This window comes from Nycticebus coucang, chromosome 1 (assembly GCF_027406575.1).
Source record: "Nycticebus coucang isolate mNycCou1 chromosome 1, mNycCou1.pri, whole genome shotgun sequence".
Classification (NCBI taxonomy): Eukaryota; Metazoa; Chordata; class Mammalia; order Primates; family Lorisidae; genus Nycticebus; species Nycticebus coucang.
The window spans coordinates 89295180-89309001 of NC_069780.1; the positions used below are offsets into that span (position 1 = coordinate 89295180).

The following is a 13822-nucleotide window of genomic DNA, read 5'->3' on the forward strand; positions in this document are numbered from 1 at the left end:
GGATGGTAGATGCCAACCAAAAAAGGAAATACTCGGGAGAAGCCTTTGGCAGATGTTATAGCACAAAGTTTACAAGATAGGAAAAGAATCTTTAACTGCTTTCCCCTAAATCTTCGCCCATTGTCAGCAAGAAGTAGTTTTGGAGAGATCAACACCCCTAGTCCCTTACTGGCAGTTAAGAGTCCTGTTTGAAAGGGAAGGATTGAGGTAGATTCAGGGGGCTGGTGAAGAAAAAACAGGGGAAGTGAAGTCTTGTAAGAATGGCGATTAAAATGAAAAACAGAAAGCTGAGACTCGCCAATAAAAGACACCACTAAAGAAAGAGAGCGAGAGTCAGTGAAGCTGTTAGCAATTAGATGCCCTAGTGGAAGAGAGGCCTTGAGTGTTGGGAACTGGGGTAGGAGTGTTGGAATTTGGGGGAATAAAAGAGAGAATGTAGGAGGTTTGCTGTGAATAAGAAGTTTAGTATGGGAAGTTTGAGATAAAATATGTAAGAAGTGTAAGAAATTTGGGAAGTTTGAGATAAAAAGTATAGGGAGTTTTGAGATGAGAAGTGTGAGGAGTTTGAAGTAAAGAAGATAGGAAGTTTGTGAGAAGTTTGTAGGCAGTAGACAATATGTGGTTGTGCTCAGGGTTAGTGCCCTCAACTGGGTGTGCATGAGTCCCCAACAGGACACCAGGGGTTAGAGTCCCTATCTGGTTGTGCACAAGTCACCAATGGAATGCCAGGGGTTAGTGACCTCAACTGGTTGTGCACGAATGCCCCGTGAGATGCCAGAGGATAGAGTCCCTATCTGTCAGTGCACGAGTCCCCAAAGGGATGTCAGGGGTTAGAGTCTCCATTCATTTTAGTTGGGGGAGAGTCCCTGTTCATCTTAATTTTTAACTAGCAAGGGCCACAAGAGAGCGAGACCTTCATTTGTCCATTACAATTTATATAGCAAAGGGAACACTCCGCACGGAAATGGGGACCTTTTGTTCCCCAGTTAACACAATTTGCAATAGAAGAGATGCAGAGCTGTGTGTTTGAAATTAAAATGCATCTCTTGGGAGGGATAGTAGGGGATAGTAGCGGGACCATAACTATGGAGCACATTGCAAGTACAAGTTGGATCTATCATGTGTAGAACACAAATGTCTTAATGCTATAATTGGGTAAATGAGGTGACAGCTATATTGATTAGTATGATGTAAGCGCTCCAATTTGTACAAATAATCAAAACACTGAAATTGCCATAAATGTATATATGATCTATGTACAAAAGACTTAATAAAAAATAATAAATAAATTTAAATAAAAGCTTTCTGAATACTTATTTTGAAAAAAAAATAAAATGCATCTCTTGTAGGGAGCATATAGTTGGAAAGTATGTGGTTGTGGGCAGGGGTTAGAGTTCCTATTGGTGTGTATGTTGGAAATTGTAAAGAGTATGGGAGAATGCAGATGAAAGGCAGAAGTAGCAAAGGCTGTGAAAGCAGTAAAATCTTTAGGGAAAAAAAGAGATGGAAATGAGAATTGTGACAATTTCATTTAGAAGAACAGTTGAATGGTCCCCCAGTTAAAACTGTTTTAAGATGTACAGAAGGGGGGATGTGTAGGAGACATGTGAAAAGAAACACCTTGGTGATAAGGGATTGGGGAAGGGAATTTAACATCTCTCCTTAAAGAGCATGTGACAAGAACAGCTTTTGCATAGCCATCTCCACACCTGGGGTGTATTACTTCTGTAAATAAGTTCAGGAGAAGCTACTGCAAAAACTAAGACTGACAGACTGCTGCTGAGGTTGCTGCCGAGATGCTCACTCCTACTAATATTGACTGTGACTTCTAAGGTTCCTCTGCACCCAAGACCAGAATGAGACTGGCCCCGAGTAAGCTGGCAGAGTGGCCCGTGTCCAGACAGTTGAGTGGGCCGGGCCGGAGACCTAGCGTCCCGGCTCACATGAGGCCCTGGGTTGGGGATGGAGACCTGCATTCTGTGGACCCGACAAGTGGCACCCAGATGGGATCCAATATAGGAACATATAGAATATAGACATACATTTAAAATGATACATACAAATTGCCAATAATTAAGGATCTAAAATAATACATTTGAAGAAAATGAATTTTCTTGAAAGAACAAGCAAAAAAATCTCAAAAGCATGCATCTTACAATTTAGAATAGACAAAGGTGAACTTTAGAATTACTTGTCTTACTTTTCTCACATTTTGTATCACTTACACATTATTCTGTCATTTAATTTAGGATAAAAAAAATAGTTCCCTAATAGCTATCCTGAAAAATAACATAAAAATACTGGGTCTTGGCTCGGCACACGTAGCTCAAGCAGCTAAGGCGCCAGCCACATACACCAGAGCTGGTGGGTTCAAATCCATCCTGGGCCTGCCAAACGACGACAACTACAACCACAAAATAGCCAGGCATTGTGGCGGGCGCTTGTAGTCCCAGCTACTTGGGAGGCGGAGGCAGGAGAATCGCTTAAGCCCAGGAGTTGGAGGTTGCTGTGAGCTGTGATGCCACAGGACTCTACCCAGGGGGATAGCTTGAGGCTCTGTCTCACAAAAATAATAATAAAAAAAAATACTCGGGTCTTATTTTGTCTATTCTATCCATTTTCTCCCTAACTACAATATCAGTTTATAATGTAATTCTCCAACATAATGAGTGGTAAATGACTTATTCTTTGTTTCTTAATTGTACATTTTACTTTGAAAAAGGAAAGTCTTTAGCTTTACTGAAAGTTAATTACTTATTTATTTCTTTTTGTTTGGGTATATCTTCACTTTGGCTAGAATTTTCAAACTTTGATACTATTAACACGGACAAATGAACCAAGTTATTTTTGATTTAGGAGGTATTTACTCCTCTTCATTTTGTTCATAAAAATACAGAAAAACTGATCGAATGCTTCCAAACATTTAATATGGCTTATCCAGGTTAGGACAGAAAACAGATGGGAACACTGGATTCTTGAGTTTGTTAATACCAGCTAGGTACTAACATTCACTTGCTACGTAAAATTAGGTAAGTTATGACTCTGAGGCTTACTTTACTTACTAATATCATTTAATAGCCTTTATTTTAGAGGCTCAAGCTTTAAATGGTTGAATAAAATAATCCATAATGAGAGAACATATAATACTATTTATCATAACAAGATATGTTTATACATGTAAATCATACCCTATGCATATTTCTTTGTAGTAATAACTTAGGAGTTAAATGCAAGTTAACCCTCAAAGTCAGGGCTGAGTAAAGTGTTGCTGGCCAGGAGGAAAAGGGAAAGCCTTCCACTAGAATCTTAGGAAGAACTGGTGGAGAGAGGGGTAAATCAGGAAGAAGTGGGCAGTAGTACTTTACATTAGGGTAAGTAATTCACATCCACTCCCAACTGAGAAGAACCACTGCACAATAAAGTAATTTCAGTCCTTAGAAAGGGCTCCTGCTGTGGAATGAGTCTTCCAGGAGACAATCTGAGCACTTGCCACAGAGGCTGTTTGCACAGGCAACAGCAATATCAGTTCTCTGGATGAGTACTTAAGATTACTGGGAAGTCCCTAAGAGATAATTCCTCTTAACAGGGGTTTGGATGGTAAGAATTCATTTTCACTGGGAATGATTACATGCCTTTCAGCAGCCTGAGAGAACAAAAGACACATTGTTCTATAGCCAAAGATAGGATTTTAATTCCCCATGAGGATTATTGCTGTTATCCCAACAGAAACACCATGTTTCTAGATAAGGATGCATTTCCTCAGTGAGAGTGTGGATCAAATGAGAAATAAGAGAGAGAAATATTTGGAATAAATGCTATGCAAAATAGTAACTGGTCTTCATAAGAGAAGAGTCATGAGAAATGTTTTACAAAATACCTGTGTAAAAGAAATAGTTCGCTATATAAACTATAATGTACAAAATGTAGTATGTGCTATAAACTGTGTGTTTATTCTAAAGAATAGCCGTATGTTTGATATATAGGTATTCATATAAAACCCCAAACTCAGAGGGTGTTTTAATAATATTAGAATTCTGTTTTAAAAAGGTAAAACTAAAACAAACAACAACAACAATAAAAAAAAAAAAAAACAAGATAAACCTGATAATAATGAACATGTAAATAACAATATTAGTTAAGCCAATCTTCACATTTCTTCTCAGGAATACAGTTTAGAGTTTTGTTTTGTTTTTCCTTTCTAACCTCGTTGCCACTAAGTTCTACAGTTTGGAAACAAAGGTTGAGAATGTTCTCAAAAACGTGCCTCAAGGGTGATAATATTAAAGAGAAGGGAGTCTGATTAGGCTCTAATTGTGCTATTTGGGGTAAATTAATTCTATTGCAATAAATATAAAAATTAAGTTTAACAAAGTTTTTTTTCTTTTGGCTATGTACATGGAGAAACATTGCCATAAGGGATCATTGGAGAGCTTTCTAACTGGCACATTCAGAGCTACTGTGCGTTCCCTGGAAATTTTGCAATAAAAGAAAATTATATATTCAGGTCCATAAGGCACACGCGCAACAAAACAACCTCCTGCTTGAGCATAAAACAGACACATTTATTTTGATACCGTGTTAGTCTGCTTGTTTGCAATCAGAGTGCTGAATCACAATTGTTACACAATTTAGAGTTAAATTGGAAATTCATATAAATCTGCCCCTAATTATTTATTATATCAATGCTAAAAAGTATAGAAATACTAAAAAAAAAAATAAAATAAAATAGGTGCCATATTTGGTCCTAGGATTATACTTAAAACTTATGGAACAGGGTAATATATCTTACTTCTCTGAATATTATTTTACTGTAAGCTTTTTTTCCCTGTTCATATAGTAACTCAGTCATTTTATGGGGAATTTAATATGGTGTGATTAGAGGCACAACTCATATTGCACTGAAGTTAATAACATTTAAGTTTCTCACTTAGATTAGTAAGTTACACACTTCAAAATTAAATGGAATCCCAGTTAAGGGTTTTTTTTCCAACTTGTACTGTAAATGTGTATATAAATTTGGCTGAGCTCAAAAAGGTGGTTCAATAGAAGGGAATAAAAAGTACTAAAGAAACAGCATCTATATTTGAAAAAGCAGTAAATGGAGAAACAAACACCATGATATTTAAAACTTTGATATTTAGTATTTATTCATTTTGTTGCATACCATCCAGGAGCTCAAAGTCTTATAGAGACAAAATATGAACTATGAGGTGCAACATATCTCTAATAGCAATAGTAATTAGCAAAGAAACTATGGGCAAAATACCTTGAAGCTAAGGAAACAATGAGCTTAGTTCAATTTGGAAAAAAAGAACAATTCTTTTGTACCATAAAAAATATGCATTTTCCTTACAAGAGAACTTAGGACTAATTTATTAATACTGAAAATTGAAAAAAATAACACAAGAAAAAACAGAGAGTTGGGCAAATGTATTTGCATAAAAGGATGCAAAATATCACAAGCAAGTAGTTTATATATAGTTTAAAAATATACTTCAAGGCCGGGCATGATGGCTCATGCCTGTAATCCTAGCACTCTGGGAGGCTGAAATGGGGCGATTGCTTGAGCTCATGAGTTTGAGCCTGGTCTGAGCCAGAGTGAGATCCCATCTCTACTAAAAATAGAAAAACTGAGGCAAGAGGATTGCTGGAGCCCAAGAGTTGGAGATTGCTATGAGCTATGGCACCACGGCACTACCCAGGGCAACAGCTTGAGACTTTGCCTCAAAAAAAAAAAATTTTTTTTTTCCCAAGGGAAATATTGATGACACATTTAACTGTAAAATCAATTAAATAATAATTTTTAGGAAGGCCTACATAGCATCAATATGTAGTTACATTTAAAATGCCACTTGGTTACTTTTATGAATCTTCACTTATTTATTGGGCATGTACTAGATTAGATACTCTTCTCAACCTGGACATACAAGAGTGAGCAAAACCAAATTCCAATCTTTCTTTATAGAATTTATAGTCTGAGGAAGAGTGTTTTGATTTACATCTGTGGAAATGTTATATATTTACATACTTGTATATGTATTCACCAAACCAAGTAAGCAAGTAAACAAATAATGTAATACAATGAGTACTAAGTATGGTAAGGAAGTCAGACCAAGAAGGGGGAGAATGGATTTTCATAGAGTAAGAGGGAAGCCACGAATGAGCTCAGAAACATGAATGATTTAAAGAAGAGAGCTTGGTAAATGTGGAATGTAAGTGTCTTGGCACAGTAACTGAGAGAAGGCCAGGAAGGCTATGTTAACCAGTGTGATGAAAGTGTGTCAAACGGTCTGTGAAGCTAGTGAATGATGCCCCATGATCATATGATTTAATAAAAAAAAAAAAAAAAGAAAAGAGCACTGCAAAGGCATGGGTCAAGAGGTTTAAGTAGAGTACTCAAGCCTCTGAGCCCAGATAGCAGTTAGCATGCTAAATGAAAGGAAAAATAGGCCAGTTGGATTAAACTTAGAATGATAAGATGAGGATCGAGGATCAAGATAGATACAAAAACTTGTTCAGGTCCGAATTATTTATTTTTATTATTGCTGCGATTACCAATGGTGTCTTCTACATAAAATCATTGCCAAGCCCAATATCATTGTTTTTCTCACTTTTTCTTAGAGTATTTATAGTTTCATGTCTTAAATTTAAATCTTCTATTCAGCATGAGTTATTTATTTTATTATTTTTTTTTTCCAGTTTTTGGCCAGGGCTGGGTTTGAACCTGCCACCTACAGCATATGGAGCCAGAACCCCACTCTGTTGAGCCACAGGCACCGCCCAGCAGGAGTTAATTTTTTAAATGGTAGAGGTGTGAGCCCAGTTTTATCCTTTTACATGTGGCTAACGATTTCTCCCACCATCTTTTAAAATAGGAATTCTTTTCCCCAGTGTATGCCTGTGTTTAGTTCATTAAAGATCAGATGGCAATATGAGGCTGATTTCATCTCTAAGAATTCTATTCTGTTCCATAGATCTGTGTCTCTATTTTTATGCCAGTACCATTCTGTATTGATAACTATAGACCATATATATAACCTGTAGTCTGGGGATGTGATGCCTCCAGATTTGTTTTTATTTCTTAGAATTGAACAGCTAAGGAAGCAAATAGGTAACCTTCAGAAAGGGAGAAGATATTTGCATGTTATGAATCTGACAAAAGGCTAATAACCAGAGTCTACAAGAATCCAAGTAAAAAGAAAAAAATAGAATAAATAAGTAATTAAAAAAAAGAATTCAAGTAAATAAACAAGAAAAGAGCAAACAACCCATTTAATAACTGGGCAAGAGACATGGACAGAAACTTCTCTCAAGAAGACAGATAAATGGCTGACAAACACATGAAAAAATGCTCATCATCCCTATTCATTAGAGAAATGAAAATCAAAACCACCCAGAGATATCACCTAACCCCAGTGAGAATGGCCCACATCATAAAGTCCCAAAGCTGCAAATGGTGATGTAAGTGCAGAAAGCGGGGAACAATGATGCACTTTTGGTGGGATTGCAAACGATACAGCCTTTCTGGAAAGAATAGAGAATCTTCAAAGAACTAAACACAGACCTCCAATTTGATCCTGCAGTCCCATTGCTAGGTATCTACCCAGAAGAAAAAAAAAAAAAATCATCACAAGGACATTTGCACATGAATGTTTATAGAAGCTCAATTCACAGTTGCAGACACAGGGAGACAACCCAGTGCCATCAACTCATGGATGGATTAATAAACGGTGGTACGTGTATGCCATGAAATACTATTAAGCAATAAAAAGATGGAGACTTTACAACTTTTGTATTTACCTGGATGGAGTTAAAAAATATTCTCCTTAGTAAAGTATCTCAATAATGGAAAAGCAAGCATCCCATGGACTCAATACAATGTTGAAACTAGTAAGTCAAAAACTACAGGCCCATATGAGAGAAAAACACAATTAAATTCAAGTAGCGGGGAGAGGCAGAGGAGGCAGGGACTCGGTAAGCTCCCACCCAATAAGTATTACGTGTACATGGTGTATTGTACATCTCCTGGGCAGAGGACTCAACTACAACTTGCATGCTACCTAACAAATGCAAACAATGTGACCCAATCATATGTGCTTTTAAATTAATCCAAAATGAAAGAAAAATAGCTATAATGCACAGATATAATGTATAGATTATGCTGTGGAATATGGAATTTACTCTAAGGGCAACTGGAAACCCATTGTCTGGGATGTTCAAAAGTAGCAGTGGAATGATCTGACTTGGCTTTTTTATTCTGATTGCAAATTTGCAAACACATAATTGATATTGTAAGACACTCCTACAGTATAGATAGGAAATGAAAGTGGCTCAGACTAATTGGTAGTAGTGAAATTGATGAGAATAGACCATATTCTCAAATCAGGTCTGTATCTTAAAAGGATTGGTTACAGTATGTAATGACAAATTGAATGCGAGATGAGATGGGAGGGAGTGAAGAAAATAATATTTGGGGAATTTGGTCAGAGTACCTCAGTGACAATGTCTTTCAACGTCCTTAAAATTTTTTGGCTAATGTCACCAAAAGACAATTCTTAGGAAGCAATTATTTATAACATTTTTTTCTTGCTACATTTTACTTCCCTACCCTGCATGCCAGCCCCTCCAAGGCCATCCTCCTATGTTCCATTGAGTTTATGGCTACTTATTCTTCATTACCCAAAATAAATACAGCTTTCTATTGAAAGCGAGCCTACATGAGTATATTTTTAACAGTTTTATCAAAATTTAATTAATTACTTTTTGACTTATTAAGTTAATTCTTGCATTCCCCCTTATGAAAGCTCCAGAAGGGCAGATCTGTTATAATTACAGATAGATTATTCTCAATACTAAGACCTTGCAGATTGTGGAAAGTCAATAAATACTTATTGAGGGAATAAGTAATTCTCTCTTTCCTATCTGTCCTCTTTTATTCCCAAGCTTTATATGAAGGCTTCTGTCATCTCCTTCTATCACCTTATGCCTTCTCCTATTTCTATCAATTACCTATTAGTTAAGTGTCACAGGGAGGAAGCTGTTAGCCTAACGTTTGGCAAACTGCTGAACTCAAAGTTCTTCTGAGTAGCAATTAAAGTACCCTACTGCTAAGATCAGAATGGCTTTCTCAGAATTCATCTGTTGAAACCCTAACCCCACTGGCGATAGTATTAGAAAGTGGGGGACCCTGGGAAATAACTAGGTAATCAGGTATCTGCCCTCAGAAATGGGATTACTGCCCTTACAAAAGAGGTCTGGGAGAGACATTGAGCTCCTTCTACCACATGAGAATACAACCACAAGTTGGTAACCTGCAATCCAGAAGAGAACCCTCACCAGAGCCAGACCATGCTGATACCTTGATTTGGGACTTCTCAGCTTTTAGAACTGTGAAAAACAAATTCCACCTAGTCTATGTTATTTTTCTTACAGTAGCCTGAACAAACTAAGACTGTTGCCTGAAAGTCCTTGACTTCTTTGCATAATGAACTTCACAAAAGCTCTTCCTATTTCCAGGCACCAGGACCTGCACTAATCACAACACAGTGAGCAAAAGCATTTGCCATCCCTGCCATTAGGCAAATCAAGCTCTAATGAAGGGCACATATGTTAATGAAACAAACTCCTAAAATACTCTGACCTACAGTCCACTGTACCTACCCTTTTCTATAGACGCTGCTTTGAATTTCTCCACATTTGAAGTGGGATGTCCAATTCCTATTTTCTGACCACAAATCTGACCCTGGCACCATTTTCCTTCTGTTAGTTCTGCACAGTGACTGTTGAAGCACCTGGTCCCCCGTGTCTTCCCTGACGTCCATGGACCCTCTCTCACCTACAGCTTTAACCTCCTTTAACTCTCCGCTCAGTCATAAATTCGTTTTTTTATTAGAAATCATAACTGTGTACATTACTGCATTTATGGGGTACAATGTGCTGATTTTATATACAATTTGTAATGTTTACATCAAAGTAGTTAACATAGCATTCACCTTGCTTGTATAATTGTTGTGTTTAGACATTTATACTCTACGGTTAGCTCATGGGAAAAGTTGAATGTTGCTGGGGGGAAATTTTCATGAAGATCTTAATTAATGGCTTTGCAAAATTTTAGTGTCCCATCTTCTTTCAGATCAATCTTCAGTAGACTTTTTATGTAATCCAGGTCAGATCCCTTTCCCATTTTCATTCTCCCCATATGGCTTTCTTAACACTGTTTCCTAGTTACTGAGCCTGCTACAGACAGTGCTTGCACTTTTTGGAACACTTGGTCTATTGAAAATGAGACTCTAACCTATGTCACAAGCTTGCAACTGCTTTTATTTTATCTTAGAGGAGTAGATGGAAGCGCCTCCTCTCTTGCACTGTCTACCGCTTAACCCCACGTTAATTTACAAGCCCTGTAAATGCTCTCTCAGTTCTTCGCCTTGTCTCTTTGATTCATCATACATTCCTCTGCCAGATTAGCCTTAGTAAAACACATTTGACTGGATTACATCCACGTCCAAAAACTTCTAAAAATTTTTTTTAAGTCTTTAGTATATTTTCCAATTTCTTTACTTGTTTACCCCAAAATCTCTATAGCATAACTCCATGGTAGCAACTCTCTTACATAAGAACTCACACTTCACATTTTTGCAACATTTTATATCTTTCATTCTTTTAAAAATTATACTTGTTCAGTTTCAAAATTTTGGAGATGATTTCCAATCAAGATGCCAGCTATGTAAGCAGTATAGCATAAATTGCTAGGAAAGAGGGCAAAGAGGGCCTGGCTCTGCTATCACTGGGCTCACAGCCCATGTGGAAACACAGACGCTTACAGCTGCGCATCAAATGCTATCGATCATATTCAGGTGCAGAAGGCTATGGAAACACGCTGGAAGAAAGCAGAATCCAGAGAGAAGGGTTAAAGTGGGGTGTCCGGGAATGCTCTGGAGTTCAGCAGGAGGAGAATGTACCAAGTGGGGAAAGACACACAGGGAGGAGACAACAACACGTGCAGTCCTTTCTGAGAAGTAAAGAGCAGGGAGCTTCACACACACCTCGTTTTGCTGAAATGAAGAGCTAAAAGTGAAGCTGAGTAAGAGATAAATCTGTAACATTATACAGATATAATGTTACTGTATGCCATCTGGAAGAGCTTGCCTGTTACAACAAAAGCATGAGGAGGGTTGAGAAATCCAGAAGTCATAAGGTCAAGATTTAAACTTTTTTACATCAGTCAATCTGGCTCCAGGCTAGAGAAAGTTTCCTGAGGCTTAAATTGGAGGCAAACAGCTAAATTAGAAGGAATCTACGCCAAGGCAGATCTAGGTACAGGCACTGGAGGCTAGAATACTTTATCTTGTAGATAGATGCAAAGAAATTTCACCATTCTCCTGGCTTTTTTTTTTTTGAATTAATATTCTGTCTAGGGAATCTTTAAAAGGGGGAATAAAGAATGTCACCTTTCTTAACCATGTTCGCCTTTATTTGTTTTACTTAGGGCATCTCATAACACTCTACTTGTGTGGCTCACATTACAAGAAATGCTGAACAAAAGCCTAGGTATACACACTGCAAACAAGTACCAACTACATAGCCCAAAAGATCTTGAACGTATGTTCTATATTTATTACTCCTCACATTCACACATAAAAAGCACATATGGTATTTCGCAAAAATATAATACCTAAGTCAGTATCATAAGAACATGTGTTAAAATCATTTGTATATTTTTGTTTGGTATATTGTTATAGTTTCTAAATATTTGTGTGATTATTATCCTTTTTTTTACTGTTTAGTCCCCACTAGAGTGTACTCCCATCCTCTTTTCTTGTCAGAAATCTCAAATGCTAGTTGGATGACATCACCCGAAGCATTATACTGACTTTGATCCTCCTTCAAACATGGTAGAAAAACCCAGCAGAGCAATTATTGGTTAAAAAAAAAAAAAAAAAAAAAGAAAGAAAAGAAAGGAAAATCCAGGTAGCATTATGTTTTTTGGTAAGCAGAGGTTGACTTCCTCTGGACTCTCTCTAGAGAAGCTGCTGAAAAATTTAATTAGCAAACTTCAAGTCATTTCAAGCAGTCTTTAGAAGTTGCTTTCTCACTTTAATTCTGATGATAAATGTGGTACAATAATAGTTGACAGCAAGATGGAAAGAAAATATATAAATACATGGAATAAACTACTCTCAGACAATCTGATCAATGCATATGTCTGTGCCTAAGAAATCATTCTTCCCTTGATGCAAATTTAGTTCATTCCATCTCACTGAAAAGTAATGTACCATCATTAGTCTTTTCTCACCTGGTAAAATTGACACAGCAAACTCAAGAAAATTCAATTTTCTTCTTGGTAAAAACTGTAACATTGAGATCAAATTAACTCTAAATAGGAATGAATTCTTTATGCAAATATTTCCAATTTAATAAGTGATAGAAAACATATTTTAAATAACTCATTTAATTATATATAAAGTTAAATTTCTTTGATGAAATTATGAGATATATTTTTAAAGTAGTGATAGTTCATTGTTGCTTTTAGCCATTAAAAATGAAATACAATAAACAGAACAAGAGATAATTTTTCATATATGAATGAATATGAAAGATAAAATATGAACCTATAGTTATTGACAAATAATAGTTTTTGTATAGTAACAGCAGTTCAGTATTTTATATCACAGTTTTAAATCAGTGTAACAGCACTACCAAAATCAGGCATGCAAAGTATTGATATTGGAGAAGATGTAATATTCCATATATGCAGGAATGAATGATTGACCAGATGTCTCTATAAGAGAAAAATAAATTTTAAATGTCCTGGAAATCGGGAGTGGAGATTTCTGAAGGAAGGTGGAGAATTTACAAATTCACTTTTGTATAATTCAAAATATCTGAAGAATATAAGCAATACATGAATTAAGATAGTATATATCATTAACTCTATGTTGAATCCAAAATAATCCCCTTAGCAATGTCAGTGATAACAATAAAATCCACTTTGATTAAATTGGCTGTCATATGTAATAATACTTAAATACATGTAAAGTCCATTTTTATAGAAATTTCTATTCATTTGTATCAAAATAATCCTTCATTTTTCTATTAGTTACAGCCCTTAAACATTTAAGTTCAATGGAAATATAAATTCTGTTGTAGCTACCTTTGTTAGAGGTATAAAAGTAGAACAAGGAAATGGATGGCTGTGTTAGAAATAGGCAGATGATCTTGTTAGATGTAAACAGTAGATAATAATGATGGGAGATAGACAGAAGATAGAAGACAGAAGCCCTGTGTTGCCGACTGCTTCTTACTATATGCAGTAACAGGTAAGTTTTGTTTAGTTTCAGCCTGGGGGAGTTTATCATCAATGCTGTGCGGGAAGATGAACGTTTGTATTCAGGTCATGGGGGATGTCAACACAAAACAAAAATAAAGAAGCAAGGGAATCAATTTGTGGCAATAGTTACAGCAACAGAAATAGAGAACTTTGAGAGACTGAATGAGATGTGAGAGGTAGGATTGGATATGTTGCAGGCAAAGAAAAGAGGGTAGCTGTGTGAATTCCACCTGGACTGGATAAGTGGGATAAGGGCATTTTAATCTTCCAGGTCTGTTTTCCATGAGAAGCAGTTGCCCTCACCCTCTCTCACCTATATTGGGTCCATACTTGAGAAATAGAGTTGTTTAACTAGTTTAAAAATTTACAAAGCATAATCTAAATTGGCTACCTTGTCATAGCTTCACCCACCTTTCCCTTGAGGATCCAGGGCTGCTAGCAGTGAGCTTTCTTAGCCTTTCTTCCTGAGCTTGCTTCTACTGGAGAAGAATT

The 13822-nt window shown here is 36.6% G+C and overlaps 1 protein-coding gene and 1 long non-coding RNA gene across 5 annotated transcripts in view; one reads left to right on the forward strand and one right to left on the reverse strand.

Annotated features, from left to right (window-relative positions):
• LOC128581276 (uncharacterized) overlaps positions 1-6912 on the forward strand; it is a 47581-nt gene extending 40669 nt beyond the window's left edge. Inside the window, exon 3 of the long non-coding RNA XR_008378787.1 lies at positions 6700-6912. This is a non-coding gene — a long non-coding RNA (uncharacterized LOC128581276). The remainder of the gene's footprint in view (positions 1-6699) is intronic.
• Positions 1-13822, reverse strand: part of FSTL5 (follistatin like 5) — a 778095-nt gene that overhangs the window by 463987 nt on the left and 300286 nt on the right. The window lies entirely within an intron of this gene.